We start from the raw sequence: 23,988 nt of genomic DNA on the forward strand, positions 1-23,988 counted from the left end.
CCTGTCTGGACCTGAGCATCATCACCCTTGGAGTCATGCCATGGGCTCGGCTGTCGGGTTGCCTGCACTACTGTTCTGCAGGGAAGAAAAGTCCTGGAAGAAAGCAGAACTAGGCTTTTTATAGTCAGAAGTTTTAACTGATGGAGCAGAGCAAATGGTTGTTGCTGTGACTGGTTTTTGTCTTCTGAAGAGGAGTAATAAAATCCTTCTTGTTTAGGACTTTGGTAGGAAATAAGGACTACACAGAGCAAAATGGTGGCAAAATTGCTTCCAAGCTCACAGACCCAATGGATATGGCCCCACTTAGCTATGGATAGGACTATACTGCAGTCTGTAGTGGTCTTAGCCTTATCTCCTATCCTCCCATTCCGTGTGCTGTGTGAAAGCTGCTCTCTTGTCCACAACAGAATGGGAGTGGAAAATTCCTTCCCTGTCTCATAAAGGTACACACCACTTTTTGGCCACAGGGGAGCTCAGGCCTGTGGATCACTACTCTCCCAGAAAAGCCTTTTTCTACAGATTCCCTGAAAACCACCCCAGGAAGCTCTGTAGTCCTCTTGGCAGCTGCTTGCTACACACCATCAAGATCCAGTTCTTGTATAGTGGATGTAAGTAGCCTGTATCCTGGCTCTGTGTTCTACTATTATTCCTTGTTATTTTCCCCTCTGTCCTTGTTTTTCCTTTACTACCTTTTGGTTACTTGGAGAAGGAAGCCAGAAGAAATAGTGACTCTCACCAAACTGTCATGGATGAGGAGACAAGATACTGCCACCACAAAGATTTTCTGGCAATAGTGCCAGGAGGTAGCAAACTGTGTCCTCCTGCCTGTGATGGTTTTAAATTGCCTTCAGTTGGGCTTACCACCACCAGCAACCTACAGGAGCAGCTAACAACAAGACTCCACTACAGTACAAGGGAAGTGGTGCATCCATGGTGAGGATCAGTTATCTCTGACTGAGACTTTCTGATGGTGTCTGAGGTGGTGGTGTCTAAAACCACCTTGGCTGCAAAGCACTGTGAGCAACGCAGTCCCACCAGTGAGCACAGCGATCTCATGCCCCAGCTTTCCTCTCCATCGTGGGAAGGTGACTTCACCCACAGCTGTGCTGCACGCATGTCTGGTTCATCAGCAGGCAGTGGTTTCTTGCAGATGCCTCTTGACCCCTGTGGTTGCAGTGGCTGCTGATGTCATTGAAGGAGGTAGGTGGCAGGATCCTGACGGGCAAGCTGGAGAAGCCACGCAGGAACGAAGGGCGGTAGAGAGTCCCTGTTCAGATGCTGCAGATTTCCCTGGTGTGGCATCTCAGGCCAAAGCAACTGTTGGCAAAAACCTTCAGTGAGCTCAGCCTCTTTGGCAATAGCTGATACAACCCACTGGTTCAATTCCAGATGTCATGCAACAGCCAGTGAGGCACCCGTGGAGAACTTTCCATGAAGATCTCAACCTTAAAAGAAATTACATTTTTTGGGGTAGAGAGATTAATGACTAAGAAAGACAGGGAAAGAGAAGGCCAGGAGCAGTGATGAATTTTCTTAGCAACAGGAGGTTAACAGCTCAGTTTTCTGGGGGTGAGAAGTCCTTTCTGGAACTTCTTCCCAATCGGGAAATTCCAGAGTGATTGGGCAAACAGGATGAATAATGGGAAAGCACTATTTGCTGATGTTATTGGGGGTATTTGACAGTGAAACTAAAACTTAGAACAAGATGTTTCCAAGACCTGGAGGTCCTGAGTGACCTGCTGATAAAATACATTTCCATGCTGCTAAGTGAAACATAGCAAAACAACTCTAGAAATAGAGCACAAAATTGTGTGGAGAGTTAATACTCAGAAGAGAGGTCTTTGTGGATAGTCCTTAAAGAGCAACTGACATTCATTAGCTGTCAAAGGGAAACTGAATTCTAGGAATGAGTGAGAAAGGAAAGAACAAAATGAAAACATGGTTGAGCTCTTCTGTGAGCTTGAGTACCATTAAGTGTCTGTGGTTGCTTCATCTCCTGTTTTTTAAAACACAAAAAGGCAAAAAAGGCAGTGGAATAGTTAGAAAAGTTATCCACAAAGGGAAAATTCAGGTTGGCTAGGGCTAATCAGTGGTCCAAAAGAAGATGGAAAAAGCACAAGACGGAATACTTTAAAACACAAGGACATAAATCTTTAACGATGTACTGTTGAATTGTGGAAACCAATGAACGAGAGAAAAAGTGGTTAAACAAACTAGATGAAACCACTTGGAGTAAAGGGCTGCCAATGGCTGTTAAATACAATGAGAAGGCACTGCAGGGCACAATGGCTGGGAGTCACAAGCGGGGTTGTGAATGATTCCAGCTCCAAAGTTGCCATGGGCTGAATCCTGTCTGGGCTCTTTTCTTCTGTGTTGCAATTAAGAGTGGTCTTGACTAAGGGGCAAGCCATGGCACATTTAAAAGCATGTCTATTGCCCACTTTATCAGGTATTGAAAAAAGGAGATGTTTTTGTAGGGGATTTACACTGGGCATGGCTGAGGGAGTCAGCAGAGGGACTCGGAGGGAGAAGCTCAGTGAATGCCATGGGCTCATCAAACGTCCTAGAGAAGTTATCTGAATGGTCCTGGGCCTCCCAGCACCCTGTGACAGCCAATGGATTTGCTTTTCTGTTGTGGGTTTTACATGGAGAATAACTGATTAAAGAAACATTATTTTTTTCCAAATGCGGCACTTGGTCCAATGAATGCAGCGCATAATGAATGCCACTGATATAGATGGGTTTTCAGCACATGCTTTAAAGTTAGAAAAGTGGTTAAAGTTACTTCCATTTACAGATAGATAAAATTTATAAATAGGAAATAAAAGCTGAAGTTACCCTCAGATGAAAGATATTGTGGTTTCTCTACAGACAAAACACATAATGTTTCAAGATTAATATTATCCTTCTCATGTAGTAGTTACAATTAAGTCCTTGAAGAATCTCTTTTTTCTGTTAACTGTTTAGGGCATGGTAAAAGCTTTGTAATATCTGTCTGTCAAGATCATGCAATATTTTATTAATGCATTAGTTATAATTTCTTCATACTGACATTCATCCAATGCTTTGCAGGTCTGTCATTGCTTTAGTTGCCTGAAGTCCCTGAAGTAATGCTTCATCATTTGGAAAATCAATAACTTATTTTGACTGTTGTGGTATGAAAGTTAAACAACAGCAAGGCAATTTTAAAATTACAATTCAAAACAATATGGTATTTATCTGATTCTGTGATAGCATGATTTAACTCTCTACTTTTCTACTGCTGCTGAACTATCATCTTTATATTAACCGATGTATTATGCATTATTCCAGCTAGAAGATGAAGTGCTGCACACACTTTTTTAGTAACACCATTTTTGTTCTTATTTCTGTGACTCCAACTCGGTGTTAAGACATTATTAAATGTAACACTGTTTAAATTAGAAATCATTGAAAGATAAATGAGTTTAATTAATATTTTTAATTGAATATTTAAAAATTTTTTTAAAAGTGGGAGAACATTTATTTGGAGTGCTTTTAAATCATAATCTTCAGTGATTGAAATATATTTGGATACTACATCAAAGAAGAAATCTGTCAATTCAGATATTCAATGAGGATATTCCAAAACTATGACTTCAAAAACTGTGAGTTTTTCACCTCCTGATGCACTTGTGTACCATGGCACATGCATAAGTACATGCTGATAGGACATATTTTAGTTGCAAATTTTATATTAACTTCTGGGATCACGTGCTTAGCTAAGCTGAACTCTGTCTGCCTCTGCAACTGACACTTTCCTCTAGGGATAAAGGGGCAGATGCTCAGAGCATGGCCAGATATTTATTGTTATTGTTAATGTTAAGACTGACTCAGCTCAACATCCAGCACTGTGCAGATTGCACATGTTGAAAGAAAGATAGCTGTTATCATAGCACTTCCAGCCAGACATGATGTAAAAAGTGAAATGCAGAGAAAGGAGAAGGAAATTAGTTCAGTTAAACAGCTCCTTGGGTTTCCCTGTCTGCATCTTGCTGCTCAACACTCCAGACATGAAGACTGTACGCCTACATCACTGTCTAAAGGCTTGTCCCTCCTTTCTTTTCTGCACATTATTTCCATCCTTTCCCAGTAGTTGCAGTCTCCTCCTGTGCACTGAGCCTCAGGGTACCAGAGGGAGATGCCCTGGGTGAACTGGGCCAGCTCATGGGAACACCACTGCTGCAGCATCACCAATTACCCACAGGTCCTGCAAAGCTCCTGCTGCCTAGGCTGTATCCTGTTGATGGGCATTCCTGCAACCCTGCAAAGAGTAGGCAGAGAGTAGCTGAAGCATGGTGCCCACTGCCAAATCCATGGGCATAGCTGCACACACACCATCCCTGGAGGAGTGCTATGCTTCCCTAACACAGCATCACATGATGAGAATGTGCACATGCACTTTGGAGCAGACTGACCCCTTTTTTTTTGGTCTTTTAGTGAAACCAAAAGAATGGGCTGAAAGAGTGGAAAAACTCAACTCTCAGCAGAAGTGGCAAAAAAGTGTGAAGAGAGCAATGACAAACTGTAGGTGATCTGATTGAACTCCTTCTAAACTAGTCAAGGACTACTGTATAACTGAAAATCAAAATAAATTTGAGGCTTTTGAGTAGCATTTACAGTGAAAAAACAAATTTTAGTTAATAAGAAAGTTAACCAAGCAAAGTCTAAACATATGTTATCAAAGAAAGATGGAGATAGAATCATATGATGGTTTAGGTTGAACCTTAAATATCACCTAGTTCCATCTCCATGGCTATAGGTAGGGACATCTTCCAGGAGCTGCATCCAACCTGGCCTTGAACACTTCCAGGGATGGGGCATCCACAGCTTCTCTGGGCAACTTGTGCCAGTCCCCCACCTCCAAGTAAAGAATCTCTTCCTGATATGTAGTGTAAATATACTGTCTTTCAGTTTAAAGACATTCCCCCTTATCCTATCACTTCATACCCTTGTAAAATGTCCTCTCCAGCTTTCTTGTTGGTCCCCTGCAAGAAATGGAAGGCCGCAATTAGGTCACCCTGAAGTCTTCTTTTCTCCAGCCTGAACAATCCCAAATCTTGCAGCCTATCCTTGTAGAAGAGGGCCTGATCCAGGCCTCGGACCATCTTCATGGCCCTCCTCTAGACTCTCTCCAACACGTCCACATCTTTCTTTTACTGGGGACCCCAGAGCTGGATGCAGTGTTACTGGTGGGGTCTCACCAGAGCAGAGCAGAGGGGCAGAATCTCCCCCTTGCCCTGCTGCTCACGCTGCTTTGGATGAGCCCAAGGTACAACTGGCTTTCCGGGCTGCAAGCACACAGTGCTGAGGCATATTGAGCTTCTTGTTCACAAACACACTCAAGTCCTTTTTGGAAGGATGCAACTATTTAGGAGTCTTGAAGGCCTGGGACAGGCCAAAAAACAAGCCAGAAAACCAAATTTACAACAGCTGGGTTCTTGGGACATCTTGCTGAAAATGGACCCCTTTTGGGACAGCACAGAAGCACAAAGCAAGAAGGTTTTCCCCTGAGCTTGTACTGATACAATCCTTTGTAATGCAGGAAGATTGTACTTTGTTACACTGTGATGCTTGATATGCTGTATTTAACTGTTAATAGTGGGGCATGATTTTCTTGCCCTGCTGAGATAAGTTGAAGGTATTGCTGCCCTGTTATGTTATCAACCATTTTGCTGTAAGTTGTTACCATCTCCGTAAAGACAATCTACAGCTTGGTCTTTTTCCTTTAAACCATTGGCCGCCATGTTGTACTCTGGGTTGCCGCGCACCATGGGTTCAAGTGGGTTTAACATCAGCCTTGCTGTCTCATTTGAAAGGCATATCATACCTCAGGCAGGTATGGTATGCTGTGATTTTAATGTCTTTAGTGTCTGGGAGCCTGGAGAGGGGCCACCTCACATGGCCAGGCCCTCATCTGTGGGTCAGAGTAAGGGGCATAGCAATGAGTAAGGGCTGCTTATGGGGTCATGGCCACCCTTGGTACAGACAGGGAACAGCAAGAGATGGGGCTGCAGATATGGCCCTGAAATGATTAGTGCCCCCAGGCCCCTGGCAATGAATCACCCCTGCTGAGCCCATGACGGTCCGTGAGTAGGAATTCTGAGGTATGCCATGCTTTGAAACAGCTCGGCTGTGCCCATATCAAGTTTATTCAGTTGATGAGTTACCTTCCCTCTAATGTCTCCAAATTCTCTCAAAGCCTGTTTTGGAAAATGCAATTCAAGTTGTGTTTGAAGCTCACTTGCAGTGTGAGGGACTGTATGGCCAATTACATCTTGGCTACCACCCACCTGGACAAGTCACTGCTGACAAGATATATCAGGAGCCAAGCAGGAGACGCATAGTGGGACGTCTGGAAGTAAGCTGTGGAAACCTAACATATATTCCCTTAACAGCACAAATAAATAGATACCTAGACTAGACTGAAGTTATCCAGGTAATAGAGGGATGGAAAGAAAGAGGCCTTTAAGGGTCTCTATGTCCACAGAGCATTGTAGCATATATGTCTGAAGGCAACCTGGATTAAGGATACATATACCACCCCTAAAACCTGCTTGGGAAGACCAGAAATGCCTAGGAAACACATGTTCCCTCATAAGCCAGTTTACCTATTCCACAGTGGCCATGCGACACAGCCACAGAGGGAAAGGACTTCAAACAGAAGCCACTATTTGTATTAGTAGCATACTAGGCTAAATTCTGTACCCAGTCTGAGTGTAAAGGCATTTCATTCCAGGCACTGGAATTTCAGCTGTCTCTGCCATGAGAAATTTATATGCTGAGAATGATTATGAGGAAAGAAAAGTGGAGGTGAGTAGGCAAAGAACTAACATTTTACAAGAGATAATAGACCTGATTTTGAAAGCCATTGAGAAATTCTGAGAAATTACCAGGGCTAAGAGGGGCTGAGAGTGCTCAGAAACGTTAAAAATCCAGCATATGTATTGACTTTATAATAATGACTCAACATTATTAGAAAAGTAGAAAACAAGCACTGTTCAGAAAAGAACCCTAGGCCAGTCAGAGCAGCCCCTTAATGTTCTTATGCACTGCTCTCTTTGACATCTGTTTCCCTTTACACAGGAGATAAATTCCTCCCATACCACATAGCATTCCTTAAGAAGTGTTATTACTTGCCTGAAACAAGAAGTTCCCCAGAAGCACTGCGTGCCACTGCTGTCAATCAGACTTCAAGAGCTTTTTAGGAGCTAATGGATGGTGTGTTTGTTGCTGTTTCATGGAACACGATGGCTGAAGTGTCACAGTAAGGGTCTGTGTAAATAATGCCCAGATGGCAATATGGCCTGCAGGCAAGACTGAGGATTGTGTCGCTGAGTGGAGTAGGATTGCTGGTGGAAGACCTGAAGATGAGTGAGCCTGCCAGATGCTCTCACACATATCCACATGATGCCATCTGTACCTGCACATAAAGTAGTGGCTAGTTGTTCTAAAGTTTGAAATGTGTTTTTTGCTGTTCCTGTTGAGAGTCTCTGTGTGGTGTGAGGCAATGCTGTGTGGTAACACTCACACTGTCAGCCAGACACCAGCAGCCTTATTGATCCTCTGGCATGGGACACTCCTCTGTGACTGGCTCTGCTAACTAATGCATATTCTTGGTGACATTCTTGGTGACATCCTACTACCTCTGTAGTACCTAATACTAGGACCATACCTACTACCTAATCCTGTCTGTGGAATTCTCAGGGTTGTAACTCAGGCTCATGTCCTTACTGCATGCTATACACTTAAATTACTTATTTTATTGACTTCTTTTACACTAAGCCATTTTCTGAATGGCAATGTACACATAAGATGAAATATTGGCCTTTTTATGTCAACACAACACAAAGATCCCCATTGATATTTCAGGTCCTTGTGTTATTCCTATTTCTTAAGGCTCCTCTTTATCCGTATCTTCTCCTTTGTGCACACTTCAGCTTTTTATATGCCTTACCTTTTTCAGAATGTCAGGTTCTCCAGCTACTGACTCTTTTTTTCCTATTCAATTTCCCATACTAAGTATTCCTACATTCCTACCTATTTCTGTAACTCTACTTTCTTCTCTTAGGCTTGAAACCTCTGACACCATCTTCTTTTGCCGATATTCAAACTCTTCATGCCTTCTCCCTGCTTCTTTCATATGTCTTTTCTGCTCATTGCTACTCTTTTAAACGTCTTCTAAGGACAGCAATACTTAAAACGTCAGTGGTACCAAAAATTAGTTTCTTGTTGGTTTAGTGCTACAGCTCATAAGCTCCCAGGTGTCTGCTGGAGCAGGAACAAGTTGCTTAGTGTGATGGTGTCTATCAAACCTTGTCTCTGGAGTCTTTGGCAGAGCTGAAGATGTGGGACAAAATGCAGTTCGTGGGTCACCTGATATCTGAGGTGGTGGGTCTATGGCCTGAGGAGAAGCATTGTTCATAATAATTTCTCCCACCTCCAGAGAAGAGTAGGAATGTGTGTCTCCAGGGCACGTTATTTTCTGGGATTTTTTTGGAATAGTGTTGTGTATGCCCCATCCATTGGCAAGCCTGGGAAGGAAAGGCATAATCAAAGCCTTATTTAGCTTAAATACAGAGCTCTTTGGTTCTGGAACACAAATCCTTCATTTGCATCTGTGCTGATGGTCATGTAGAGTGTATGGACACAGAATAGTTACTGTTGGCATCTTTCCAGTTGTTACTGGGTAACTGTGCATGCACTGGGGAGGGAAACGAAAAGGGGAGGTAAACACCCTCACTGCAGCAGGACCATCATTGCTGTAATACATTCGTGTAAGAGATACAAGTATATGTCTCAGCATCCATGGCTTTCAGCTGCATGCAATTTCAGATGTCTGCTTTGAGACACCCTCACCAACCACCCCGCTGGGATAGGCAGCATAGGAAATGGAATGAGCCCAAGGTAGAGGATTGCTTGCATATTTACACCTCAGCTCCAAGCAGCTGAAAGCCTCAGGAGCTCGAGTTCATCAGGGAAGACCAGAAAGCAGAATCCATAGCTCAACATGAAATTAAATTCAAAATCTGTCATATTTCTCTGTATTTTCTTCAGTTTTCGCTGGAGTTGTATAAAGGCCTGTAAATCTTGTGGATGCTTTCATTTCCTACAAAGAATGGTCTTCTAAAGAAAACTGAGTAAGTTATACATAGGAGAAAATTTTACATAATGAAATAAAGGTTTTATAAGCTGTTTACATCTCATTCTGAGAGCTGTTTGATGTTTGTGGTAATTATTTTTTTAAAAGTACAGATATACACTTATAAGAATCTTTTATTTTTCTATTTCATTGACAAAAATCAGTTTCTGCATCAAATTACTACTACTATATCACTTTTCTGTGTATCTTTATATTTTAGTATTCATTTTCAATAGCTAATGAATAAGCTGTCATTACAAAAAAAATTGAGGGGTTTGATGTTACAGTACTGCCAAGGTCTGTGGGACCTGGACCAGCACAAGTTTTTTAGTCGAAGACCAGTGTGTCTAGGAGTGGATGTCAACACACAGAGTTTTCATTTGGGCTGCGTGCACATCAAAGCTATTGTTCTGTTAAGAGCATATCAGGTGATCTGCAACAGGATATTTTATGTAGCAGCAACATAGTATTTCGGGCTACAAGGGCACAGGCTCTCAGTACCAGACACAAAGAGAGAGATCAGTAAATGAATGACTGTAGTCTGCTTTCATTTAAAGCACCTTGCCACTATTAATTCTGATGGAAACTGCACGTGCCCATGTATGCTTACACCGTGCATAGGGGACGGTGGCTGTGTGGCTAATCCTTGTGTCTGTATCAATCACCTTTTCTTTGTAAATGCTGGTTTATAGCTATTCCTTTTCTTATAGGTCATTGTCTCGTGCTGCCTCTGGACAGAGCTGTACTTGTGCTGGAACACAAAGAAGTAACACACGATAGCGGCTGTGGAGAAAAATAATTTGCAGCATTCCAGTTTATTTTCAGACTGAAGATTTGTATAAGAAATTAATTCTGTCAGATTTTCACTTTTAAATCAATGTACATCTTTCACTTCATTTCGTCAGTCACTTTATGAAACAGAAAATGAAGTGTTCTTATTTCCAGCTATTAATTTGATTATGGTCCAGAAATGATGCATTACAGCTCTGAACTGCTGGTCAGAACTTCAGCCTGAAGACACTGAAGCTAATAGACATTTTGCCATTGACTGGAGCCCACACTATCTGACTTCAGCACATACAACTTTGAAACCTACTTATGCAGAAATAATATTTTGTCAGTGGCATTACATGGATGTCCTGTGAATCAGGATTTTGAAGAGCAGGGAAAGATGTAGGAAAGACTGGAAAAGGTCTGATGCTGTTTGTGATACCTTCCTTCGACACATAGGAGATTCCTAAGGACTCTGGGCAAGTAGAAATACTATTGAAAGAGTAATTTCTTCCAAGAAATCTCATCCATAATGTAGGCATACAACAGCTTATAGATGAGCTTTGGAAAAAAATTTGCATTATTTTCTGTGCTGTTTGATGATTTCAAAATCTGCTTTGTTTTAGTGTGTTTACAAGTGTTGATTTTGTAGTCTCAGTGAAAATAGCTATGCTACTGAATTTCTGTGTATACACCTTGTACCTTTTGCATTCTTCTCTTGGTTTCCTTTCACTATGTTAAGTCAGTGGGTTGCCTTCAGATGAATCTGAAAACACCAACTGTTGCGTCACTAGAAAGTAATTTGTGTGTTACCTTAGAGTGGTTTCTTAAGATCTTCATAAGCAGAAGCTTTCTATGTGAATAATTTCTAATTATTCTTTTAAAGTTCTGGACAGAGCTGGATCATTGTATAAATTTGTTCACTTGAAATTATTTACATGGTGATTTTTGCTGATGTTTTTTTCTCCCTCAAGCATTTAAAGAGAAGAATGAAAAAATATGTTGCTTGCTTTGGAATTGAATCTGAAGGACCTTGCGCCTCTTGCTCTAAGATGATTTTTAGCATATTCTTGCAGTCTTCAAGAGATATGCGTATGATAAGAAGGTGGACTGTAATAACAGATACCAGAGGTGTATGAGGTGAGACAGCTATCTACCACTATGAGCTCTGAAGACACACATGATTTCATTTTGGAGAACTTCTGTGATCTGTATTTGCTGTCCTGCACTAACTAATGGTCATGCTGACAGTGGCTGATATTTTCACAGGCTTGTTTGGTGAGTTTTCTGTTGAACCTTGGTTATTGTCCTGTCAGTTAAGGTCTGCTAATGTATGGCCACCTTAAAATAGTGTGGCTTAAAATAGTTCATTTGGCAGGAATTCTTCCTGTTACAAGAGTGGAGAATTGGGCATGATTCCCTAGCGCAAAAGGAAAAGAAATGACACACTGTCTTAATAGTTGTTGTGGAATGTGACATGATTCCAGGTATAACCATGTGGCCACTTGTTAGAGATAAGAGCTGAGAAGCTTTCCTCACAAATGCTGTGCTGTGGGTCACATGAGGCTGCAAAGATAAAGCATCTGCCTGTACTTCTTATACAAAACTCTATTCCTTCTTTTTCTCTTCCCTGAGAGAGCTGGAGAAATACTCACTAATTTTATTTCATCAGATACTGTAGTCTCAGCAATATCCTCTTCAAGTATCTTCTTACAGCAGTGAAGAGGTCCCCACTCAGAAAATGAGGACCAGAGTATTTGTGTAGATTAGATCTGTTTCGCAGAGGGGGAAGGGATGTGCCAGCCCACTCAGCTGACTATTTTTAGCTGTCATGAATAATCACAGGATGTAGGGGGAAGCATATCTCAAGAGATCACCCACAAAAGGAGTGAATTAATAGCAGAAGTGCTATAAATATACAGGGGGTGGATGACTTGAGTGAGAGTGGCTACTTTAATGGATGAACTGTGGAGAATTGCAGGAGGGAGATGTGTGTGTGGCAAAGCAACAGGAGTTTTCATTAGCATATAATCTCAGAGACAAGCTCAGAAGGACTTATTTGTAGAAAACGTCTCTTCAAGGATGCTGGGATTTTTGCCCCCTTTTCTATAGCATGTATTATTGTGTTCTGCTTTTTCTTGGCTTTTGTGTTGCTTACCTTTTCCACTATCTGTGGGGTGTCTTCTTTATCACAGCCATTCATTAATCTTTCATTAAGAAAGCATCACAAAGGCAAATGGATCACTTAGGGTCCTTCAATACTAATCTGATATGAGTGGCCTGATAAAGGAGCTTGAAACCAAAGAGAGAATCCTCCCAGGCCTTTCCTGGAGTGGTTGCACTTTCTGAAGAAATGCTTCTGTGTTTGACTGAAAAGAAATAGCATCTGGGGCAGAATGAAGCCAAAGACCTGTCCCAGTGAGCAGGAACAGGTCGATTTCTGGGTGTCAAAGGCCATGTTATTGGTGATGTGCAGAACTTCTTCCAGCACTGCTACAACAGACACCTTCACAGGAGCCCAGCTTCCTGTGAAGTAAAGTACAGTCATTGTTCCGAAATTTGCCATCTCTGGTTATAATTATTTATGAACTGGTTTGGTGTGAGTAATCACTGCCATAGTTATGTGGGACTAGGTGTATGCATTGCTCCTTTTCTGTGTAATAGAACTGTTCTTTCACTCCAGGGCCTTTAGAGATTTTTACAGTGGGAATTACTGAGTAGTGCGTCCCAGCATATTGATACAAAACATATGGGTACTCTTTGCTGAGAAACATGTATTTATGTACTGAAAAGATTATTACCTCTTTGTATTTTCAAGTCTGTTTGATTGCCTTGAAAGATGTCCTAATGTTTATGTTATGTTTATTTTATGTTTATGTCCTAGTGTTAGGACATCCTAAACGGTCTATGACACCAGGAACTTTGAAAGGTCTGAAGTGCTTTTCTGGTCGCAAGTGGAAGATTTGTGCTCAGAAGCACCTATAGCATTGAAATTCTTTCATTCTTTCTAGGGCAGTGGACTTGTATATAATTTCTGCAGCTTATGAATCATTTTACTGGGCAATCAGAGAGGGGAAAAGAACTGGTAATTCCCACCTGAATAATGCAGAAATAAATGTGATTTTGGAAGATGGACAGATCTGTGGGATCTGTGCTGTTCAGAAATATCTGCCTATTGAGACTGCTGCTTGCCATAGTTTGCAAAACACTTTTTTATGTAGAACACCTCAGACTGATCAGGCAACAAAGTCTAAATAAGCCTTAACTATAAACTTTGTTTAAGTTACTGCTTGCCTACGGTGAATCAGAGGTGGTTCCTGTTTGTTAATCTGAGAACAAAATTATCTGATGTTTCATAAACTAATGCTTTATTCAACTCAAAGTATTTTGTAAATTGTGTTGAACAGAGGAAAGGTTCCAAGGTGCTTGTATTTGTGACATATTTTATTTTCTCTTTGTGATTTCCTACATGAAGGTTAGGTTCCTATTGTGTTGAAAATAAAAGCACAGGCAGTTCCACTGAGCCTTTTTAGTTTTTCTTAAAAAATGACCAGTGTGTTAGTGTGCAAGTTGGCTGAAGTGGTATGGCAGAAGTTTTCATTACAATGTGATGCAAACAATTGGTTTACCTCACCTCTCGTAGTGCAGCTTTTGAACAAACATCATCAAACTGCCACAATTAAGGTTAAAAATCCAATGGATCTTTGACAATTACAATAAATGCTGTAAATAAAACTAGGATTAAGCACAGCACAACTGGTGGCCTGGCACAGTGCTCTTGCAGAGACCGCTGCACACTGCTGTGGGAGAGAAAAGATTTTTGCTTCTTGGGTTCATTGCATCCTGCTGGGATTGTGGAGGGGAAGTGCTAATGGGTAACCCTGAGATTTTTGAGGTGGAATAACATAGCAGCAATGTTGCTGCGGCACCCTTCTTGGCCACCTTGAGAGGATATAACCAGGGCTGGCTCTGAAGGGGCTGACAGCCCAGCCCTCCATGCCTCATTATGCTGGGAGAGCCAGAGGCATCTTCAGACATAGTGCAACAGGTATCAAATCTGACAGCATAACCCCATGTAAAGGGTGTGATAGTCAAAAAGCAATCAGCCAAGCAAATCTGTGTTAAAGCTCGCTTTCAAATTCTCTGCTTTGTACTAATCTCTCTTTAATTCTGCATACGACTAGCACAGACCAAAGGCAACCTGTGAGAGAAGCCTGTGTGGACATGCAATATTACCATGTTGCTCGTTGCTGTGATCCTTGGCACAGGAAGAAGTCTTGTCTGAAAAAGAATTTATATTCATTTTTCTTTATCAGGAGCTGTTTGATCACCAATTTTAAACAGCTTAAAGCATAAAAGAAGATAAAAATCAGCAGTCATGAGGCTGTGAGGAGAAAGTACAACAGATTTTGTCAGTTTCTTTGATGTGCAAGTTTTCAGGTTGTGAAATACCTTTGTTATGTTTCTGAGAAATAAATTTTGCTCTTGCAGTGGGTGTGTGGAGTATGATTACTTTGGAGCCACACATTAAAAAGACAATCTGAGGTGACAACTGATAATAAATTTCAGGCAGAATGCAATTAAAACTGAATCTCTTGATTCCTGGTAAGCTGCCTGAAATGAATATTTAAGGAATTTGACTTCAGCATGAACCACAGTTGTTACAGGCTCACCCATTCTCCTATAGTCAACTCCTGACACAGACAGGTTGGAGTAATTCTCAAAAGGTCTTCAAGTGACAGGAGATAGTAGAAGGAGTATTGAGAAGGAGTACAAATGCCTTATGTTCCATAAATACTGTATGGAGTGTGCTTCATGGCTAGCAAGCAAATACTTAACAGGAAACCTCAATGGCTCTGTTCATGAAGTCCTGGCAAGAAGAATTTCCTTTCATATTCTTGTAAGCTGACCTGGCTCACACATAAATGAAGTCCCCAGGAGGCTTTCTTCCTTCTATTTTGTGATTTCCACTGGGAAAAATTGCAATTAATGTGATCTAAAGCAGCTACACATGCAACTGCAGCCCCGGGAGTGCAGTGGAGCTGTGATGTCCAGGCACTGTTATCTCTGGGATAGCAGTTTGCACTAGCACGAGGCCATGCCATTCTGAAATTGCTCCTGTCTCATTGTCCTGTTTTCAGTTAGCCTAGAGTTAATTTCTGCTCAACAGCTGTTACACTGCTGTGTTTTGTATTCAGAATGGGAATAGTGTTGATAACACACTGATGTTTTGGTTTTTGCCAGGTTGTGTTTATCCTGAGTCAAGGACTTTTTTCTTCTCTCATGCTCTGCCAGTGAGGGATGCAAAAAAACCTTTGAGGGAGCACAGGTGGGACAGGTGACCCAAACCGACCAAAGGGATATTCCACGGCACAGAATGTCATGCCAATATATAAACTGGGGGGATTTATGGAGAATGGGGTCTGTCTTGGTTCAGGATAGGGGGGCTTGGCATTGGTCAGCAGGTGGGGAGCCATTGCATTGTGCACCACTCCTTTGTTTCCTTTTTATTGTCATTATTATTATCATTTACCATTAGTATTGTATTTTACTTTATTTTTCATCATTAAACTGTTCTTATCTCGACCTACAAGTTTTACTTTGATTCTCCTTCCCTTCTTCCGGGGTGGGCGGTGAGTAGAGAGAGGGCTTGGGTGAGTGGCTGTGTCGTGCTTTCTTTTCCAGCTGGGATTAAACCACAACAATCCTTTTTGATGCCCAGTATTGGACACAAAGAGTTGAGATAACAACAGATCTGACCAGAGTGTGTTAAAAGAAAATTGTTATAAACATTCATTGTATTGGTTTAGCAGTTGCAAGTTACAACTCAGACATATTTGCTCTCATATTTGTATTCTCTCTTATACCAGTAATACCTTACTTGCAGTTTGTGTTCTGTGTGGTATTTCCCAGGATGGGCTTATTATGTGGGAATGCCTTTGTTCTGGACACCAATCTTGTGTCTGTATTCAGTATCACAGGCACCTCTATATTTTGGGGGTCATCTACTGGGAATGATTAATAATCACGTCTTTGTTTTTTTCTTCTCAGAGGAACAAACTGTGATGAAGATACCTTCCTATCTTTTTTCCCTCCTTTTTTCTTTCCTCGTCCTCCAGGCTGGTTACAGCAGTTGATAATTTTAAAGAATTTGAATATCCTTTGACTACCCTGGAAACCAGCCTTGTCCTTTTTATGTTATTGCATACGGTTCAGGTCTTGTTTAAAGTCAGACAATTAATTCAGAATATTACCCGGAGATCTGCCCAAAGGTTGCATAGTTTGGAGTGGCGAGGGGTATGGGATTGTTTGAGCACGTACCTGGGACAGTGGACACCTCCAATGTGTTTGCACCTCACTCCTGAACAAATGCAGAATCCAGAAAAACTAGTGAAATATTTCTTTTACAAGTGTGCTGGCACTCCAGAGAGGACCTAAACCACTGCAAAGTGTTGGGCCCTGGCCGGGCCTATTGAGCCATGTTCAACACTGCTCAGTGGCCTCAGGAGGGCCTCTGAATCTGGCAACGGGATGACAACAAGCCCTGCAGCTGCTCCCACCACTGTGACAGACTCTGACGCTGCTCTAACACCAGCAACAGGCACTGCCACTGAAACCACTGAAACAGAATCCACAGGTGCCCCTGTCAGTAGCCCCTGCAGAGAAGTGGAAGAAAAGTGCATGAAAGTCACCTGGTAAAAAAGCTTTAGCAAAAACAGTCAAGGAGGACAGGGAGAGCAAAGAGGATGAAGAAGCAGAACCATCACAAGGGTGATTTTCAGGGCCATCATCAAAGCTATCTCTGGAACTGGAAGAGGAGACAGAGGAGACAAACACCACTCAACCCCTATCTCTGAGTGAGCTACAGGAGCCAAGAAAAGATTTCAGCCATCATCCATGTAAGCATTTTACTGCCTGGCTGCTCCAGTGCTGGGACAATGGAGACAACAGTGTGGAGTTAGAGGATAAGGAAGCCAGGCAGCTGGGACCACTTGCTAAGGAACCAGGCATAGACAAAGAGAAGGGAGAAAAGACACAAGCCCTTAGTCTCTGGAGGAGACTCTTGTCAAATGTGAGGGAAAGGTATTCCTATAAAGATGATATTTTGTGTAACTCAGGCAAATTGACTGCAATAGAGAAAGTTATTCAATACTTGAAAGAAATGAAATATGAGAGAGAAATGAAATATTTTGACCAACAGATCCAGACGACCTCTTAAATCAATGACCTTTGTGGAGGAAATTTATGCAGAGTGCACCAACAGCATGTGCTGACCTCTTGGCAACATTTTTTTGGAAAGGTGATACACCACCAACAGTGGGTGATGTGAGTTGGCAACTCTGGGAATATGAAGAGAGCGTTCCTTCTTCCATCATTGCAGCTGTGGAGAAACTGACAGATAAACTCATGAGTTCCACAAATGTGTCCTACTCCCCACCTGTACAGGCCTGTATTTCAACAATTGGCGCCAGGTGTCCTTTTGCTCAAGGAAGAGGATATAGAAGGTACACACCATGGGGTACCCTGTGGCTTTACCTGTGGGACCCTGGAGAGCATATGAGGGAGTGGGATGGACAACCGACCTTGATCCTAGATGCACAGGTGCAGGATTTGCAGGGAAAACCAGCTACAAACAGGTTTTTTTCAGGAAAGTTGCTGCTCAGGTCGCCAGTGGACAGTTTTCCAGGAAGAAGGGAAGCTTTTGAGACTTAGAAACATTGAGGCATACTGCTTTTGCAGAACAGAAAGCAAACCAAACTAAACCAACCAACCAAAAGAAACCCCTAAACACAATAATTAAATTGTTAGCACAGGATATCTGTTATCCTCCTACTTATTTTGTAGAAAGTACAAGGAGGTTTTATGAAAATACAGCGAATAGGTAATAAAACAGTAGTTGTTCTGTTGCATGACAACTGTTCACGGTCATTTGACATGGAGGTAGTATATCACTTGTTAGAGTGGACTTATCTAGCACTTCTAGCAGTATCTTGCAAAAGCAAAACCATAGAAGCTTTCTACCATATCTATTCTAGCTCCTACTTCTAGTTGTAGTATTTTGGCTAACTGGTTGGGCACAGCCTCCAGCCACTTCTAATTCTCCTTGAGCCATCATCTGTTAGTCAAATGCTTATGGGGAATAGCACAGATGGATGCAACCTAATGATTAGATTTTGATTGCTGATTTTGAGAAGAATCAGATCTTGTACTTCTGGACATTATTTCACATAAATGACAAACAGGTTAGGCCAGAATGTCTGACAGGAGAAACAAGGCTCATCTTTCATCATGCTGCTGTTTCTAAGAGCAAGACTGAAGTAAAAGACTTTGGGTACTTGCAATATGCATCCAGTTATTTGGGAAAATTTTTGTCTCAAGACTCTTTGGCCTCATACAATTCACAACCATACATCAGGGCTGTGAAGGTTCATGTGGTGTGAAAAGAGGTCCTAGCACTTTAGTCTTGTGGAGGAATAAATACAGATCTGTAAACTACTTCTGCATCCTTCTGCAGACTCTCAGGAACTACGAAGTACATAAATATAATTCCAATACTTCTCTTCATGTAATTCTGAACCCTGTTGTGGCAGGGAAGACCCTGATAACTCATTGCTGAATGTGTGCCCTGCCACAGTAGGCACTTAGCTGAGGTGGTTGTTCTGGGAGGGCAGCCTTTTGGAGGGACACATGCACACATACACACATATGCACACACCCCTGTCCCAAGAGCTGGTCAACAAGCTTCTGAGTAGGTTTTCTCCCTATACCAATCACAGTAGGACAATCTCAGTTGAAGAAGCATCTACCTTAGTAGGTTAACTACTCAGTTAACTGTAAAAAATTTGCTAGGTCATAATACCACTTCTGTTTTCCCTTGCTCTAAAACTGCAAAATGTGTTTCTCTGAGGTATTGAAAATCCTAACCTAAATTACACAAAATACAAACTCTAGCTTAGGTGCTGGGCAATGGCTTTCTCTCCTGCTTCTCACTAATGACCACTTCATCTGGCAGCAGCACAGGAGATTTTTAGAAATAGGCTGGCTACAATGCAAATAGGGCTGCCAAGACACAGTTACCCTTCTGAGATATGGAAACATAGTTATATGTACCTCTGTCCTCTTGGCATATAGCCTCATTCAGTATTCAAAGACAAAGATAGTGTTTTGTCAAGATGGAGAGTATATATATACATATATATAATTTCAGGTAAAGTATATTATGGGAATATTACAATTCAAACAATAATGCTTTGTATAAGACAGGAAATTTTCAGCTTATATAATGTTTAATAGAAATCCAAACAACCTTAATCCTTTTTTGTAGGTATACTTAATAGTGTCCATGAAATAATGCTTAATTACTGATTTTAATGGCTTTCCCTTTTTTTTTTTAATGCAGTGAGTCATATTGGAAGATAGAAAAGGCGAGGTTGCTCCAAAATATTCTGAAATAAATATAAGACATAACTCTTAGTCATTAACAACTAATTTTTTTCTTGAGTGATTCAACATCCCCAGAACAACTGTGACTACATAAACGGCTGCTCTGAAGCTGGTCCCTCTGGAGTGATCTTCTTTCATTGATGGAATTCTTTTTTCTAGAGAGGAGAACAGAATAGATGGATGCCAGGATTATTTACAAGCAGTCTAATCTCCCTAACAGCTCTCACAAACCATTCATCTGATTCAGAATATGAAGGATACTCAATTATTCAATGAAAAGGTTAAGCTTGTGGTAATTATGCATAGTCAGTAATGAAATGTATTTCCCCTGGGTATTTTTTTAAAAGGATGCAGCCTGGCAGATGTTTACCACATCCTTTCTGGCAATGTTTTCTGAGGTTTTAGTTTGCGACACTGTTTATGCTTACTTTCAAAATGCAGTTTGTTGTCTTTAATGCTTTACTGAAGTTGTAACTGGGTGACAATGAAGTAAGTCAGCCACAAAAATCCATGTGCTTCCAAGCCAAGGCAATGCTACTCATACCATTTCTGTGTAAGTGTGAATATTCTGCTGCATAAGAAGAATGTCAGGAAACAGCCCACCTAACTGCTGGCTCCACGCTTTCATCCTTCCTTACATCTATTCATCTCTTTGCTTTCAATATAACACTTTTCTTGCTAAGTATTTTGCACATAGACATAAATTATGATACACATGTAGGAGCTTGTAACTGTACTGCTGCTGTCATACTTGGCTGTGGTGACTGGATGTGAGCTGGCTTCTGTCTTCAGTAATTGCTGAAGGTTTTTTCTGTTAATAAAATCTTATTGATCAAACAGCGGGACTCTAAAATGATAAACAGCGTGGCTTAAGACATCCTCTACCTTCAACCAAAACTATTACTATCAACATCTTGCCTTGAGTATCAATACTTTTGATGAATAAATACTAGCACATCATACTATGTCAGTATGAAGAGGCCACACAGAGATTTCACTGCAGGACTGAGCTTCATGCACACCACCCATCATTGAGGTCTCTGCTGGGGAAAAGTGTAATGCCCCAGTGCCTTCATTGCCAAGAGCAGGGGACACAAAGAAAACTAACTTAGAGTGTCAGAGCACTGCCGTGGGCTCTCTGCCAAGAGCAACAGTGATTTGCAAAGCTTGATCCTTTGAGCAGTGCTGTTTCAATCATTTGCATCCAGAGGCCACACCTGCGGGCTTTTCTCCAGGCTTCAGGGCTGTATCAAGCAGCTCCCAATTCATGTTTGGGTGGCTGTGGGCATTAACACCACTGTGGAAATCATCTGAGTAAAAAGAAAAGGTGGCAAAGAGTTATTTTTAATGAAAATATTTTCCAGAGACAGTGCCCAGAGGTCTTCTTTGTGCTTCATAGTTTCCCTCTGAATCAGAAGGCCATCATTTGGGCAGGAGGTGGCTTTCCCTAGATGTGCCCAAGGTTTTTGAATAAACCTCATGGATAAAGAAAGGTTTTTAGCCAGAATCAAAAGGTTAAAATTAATACCTTTATTTAGTGAAATATGGATCATTCGGGGATAGGAAGGACAGATTTGAAGAAGAATACAACACCAGTTTGGATTAACACAGTTAAATATTCCCTGTATCTGATTCCTCTCTTTAAAGGCACAGAGAAGAAGAGTGTGCAAAAAATAAGTTCTAAATTTAGGTGAGTGCTTCATAGGCAGAGGGTTGAGGTCTCCTGAAGCTGTTACGGACTACAGATACATTTAATTATGGCTTTATTTCTTCTTACTGATCTTTAAAACTTTTGTAGCTGTTGTCTATATTTTGACTGTGTATTTTTCACTTCATCTGAGGTTTGCGTTAATGCTGGTTTCTAAGTGATAGGGCTACCTGTCTGCTTTCCAGTGTTCCCATAGTTTTTTATTTGCCCATAAAAAGAAATGCAGCATTCCTCCATTAGCTGCACAGAAGATGTCAATGGACAGATCCCTGTGCTGCAAATGTTTTAGGGTAACTAGTGTTATCCAGAAGTACCATGACCTACAACAGGAGACTGGGAAGTGTGGCCAAAGCCTAAGGGCTCCGCAGTTCTGAAAATAAGACCTTACTCTCTTTGTATACTCTCCTGAGCTTTCAGCGACTGAGAGCAAATCTGCAATATTGTGTCTGATTGCCAGTGTACACATGACCAGTCAGAGTCTGGAGTTAGTGGGAAGGGATGTGAGACCTCTTAGTGTTCACAGAAATCCATACAAGGAAGAAAATAAAAACATTTATAATGAATTCAAGGTAATCCCTGGAGTGTGGGTTTGGAAAGGTGGGTGGTTTAAGGAGACTTTAAAAAGTGCCTTCATTTAAGTAACACCACTTGCGCTGCCTTAACATTTGCGAGCGTTTGCTCTGAGCACTGATCACGAAGGTCCTTGGTGTCATGTGTAGCAGACTAACTAACCAAAATGTTTTAATACTCATTAAATCCCATACAAAGAGAAAAGAGTTCAATTAGACCATCACATCAAAATGCTGATGGTTTTTCTTATTTCCTGTGGAATCTTTAAGTGAGAAAATGTCTTTCTCATGGTGTTTCAAGAATATTTGTTGTGGAGGGAAGAACTTACTGAGTGTGGCTGGTTTTCTATTCTCCTATTGTATCCTTATCATCACTTAGTGTTTATGTTGCAGTAATGCCTGTACCCGCCAAGCAAACTGTGGCTGCCATTGCAATAGGAAAAAACAGGGACCCAGCCTTTGGCCTGAAGGATTGGTGAACGAGTTTTTGTTCACTTTTTTCCATCTTATAAAAAAATATGGTTTTGGGAGGTCAGATGACAAATGCAGCAGGGCGGGCTGTTTGTAGACAAAGCTGCATTGTGCCTCAGCTGTGGGACAGTCAAGGAAGGCCAGAATACAGGTATAACTAGAACTTCCTATAGAAGTACAGACAGTAAAAATGCCCAGATATTGTAATAAGTATGTAATGAGCGCATACGTAGAAGGAGAGATAAACTGAGAGAGGTATTTAAATGCATGTTATTGTTTGGGGGATTTTTCCATGAAAAGTATGAAATATGAAATTGGACTCTATTTTACAGTAAGGCTGAGGTCAAAGGAATTATGCTGTTGCAAAACAGCAGGATGTGGTTCACAGGCAAAGGAGAGAAATCTCTGGAAATAGAGGGAGCGCTACATGAGAACAAGAAGGATGAGTTATGTGTCTGAAATTTACCATGATCTTACTCTCTCTTAATTGATGATATTCCATGCCATCTCAGTTCTGGGGAAGCATACAGATGGATGTTTACACATAACCAGTGCTCCTGCATGAGAGGTTAAAACAGCATTGCAACTGCAGCAGTGGAAAGAACCATCATAATGTATCAAGTTCAAGATGAGAGGAAGTTGTTTTCTGAGCGGACCCTGACCTAAACGAGAAGTTGATAGGTTCCTTTAGCTTGCAGCACATTGCAAAGCAGCAGAACTCCCTTTAATAGATATTGCAAGCTGGCAGCACAAGTCTTACTTAAATAAGCAAGAAAAAGTTTTGAGTGTGAAAAAAAAAGCTAATCCAAAGTTAATTGAAAGACCAGGGTGTTGCATCATTACCTATTACAATGTATAAAAATGGGGAACAACATACTACAGAACAAAGCAGTGCTCAGCTGGAAACTCTGTTTGCAGTTCATGCACACTAGCTGCACCTTCACATATATAATAATCCTGTGTCATGACTCAGATGACAGATTTGAAAGAGGAAGGATCAAATTTGAGGTATCGCTAATAAAAGACTAGCTCAAGCTCTCACACGGATTTAAGAGAACAAAACTAAACTACTTGCTGCCCAGGTAATTTTCCCCATTTACGAAGGCCCAGCTCAGTAACTTTAGCAGTGTCTTTTTTTCTCCAGCTATTTAATTTCTTTCTTAAAACTCCCTGTAGCACCAAAACCCTTTCTCTGTTAAATCCTCTGAAGATTTCTAAATATATTTTATTTTTGTTTGTTTCTTTCTTTCTTTTTGGTTTTAGCCTGTGGGCCTCAAGGCAAGGAGCTTTTCCCCAGATGGGGGAACCACTAGTGAGGGGCACATGTGCACATCTGCTGGTGGCCCAGGTTTCTAACCGTGGCTGCTGTAAACTTCCCACTGCTCCTGATGTACCTCCAGCTTTTCCTTTCTTAGAAGAGCATCCTGATCCAACTCAGCAGCTTCTGAAAAATAAACAAGTTTTGGGTCTGGCTTCTGGTTCCTTTAAGCTGTGTCTTTCTCTCTGCCAGGTGTAGACAGAGGTCCTCTCCTACAGGGAGAGCTGGTGGGGGGAAGAGGAGGGCATGACAGAATGAGCTCTTTTCTCTTTTAGCCCAAAATAGGTCTTTTTTAGCTGCATATTTACAGAGATTTATGGAGTCTGAAATATTTTAAAGGTTTGAAAAATTTTTGAACATTACTTCTTCTTTTGATTATTCACCTTATGTATATAATATTAGTTCAGAATGCAAAGTCATATGAGCTGGGATTTTCAGGCAAAGATAAGGAGACTTTGGACAAAGCATCTGTGCACAGCCGGGAGTAGCAGAAACTTCCATCCAGTCACTTTGCCTCAGATTAAATCTTTACAAAACAAACTTTGCA

The sequence above is a fragment of the Corvus kubaryi genome, unplaced genomic scaffold (genome assembly GCF_017639235.1).
Source record: "Corvus kubaryi isolate FWS band 111438036 unplaced genomic scaffold, C.kubaryi_AGA036_p1.0 37357, whole genome shotgun sequence".
Taxonomy (NCBI): domain Eukaryota; kingdom Metazoa; phylum Chordata; class Aves; order Passeriformes; family Corvidae; genus Corvus; species Corvus kubaryi.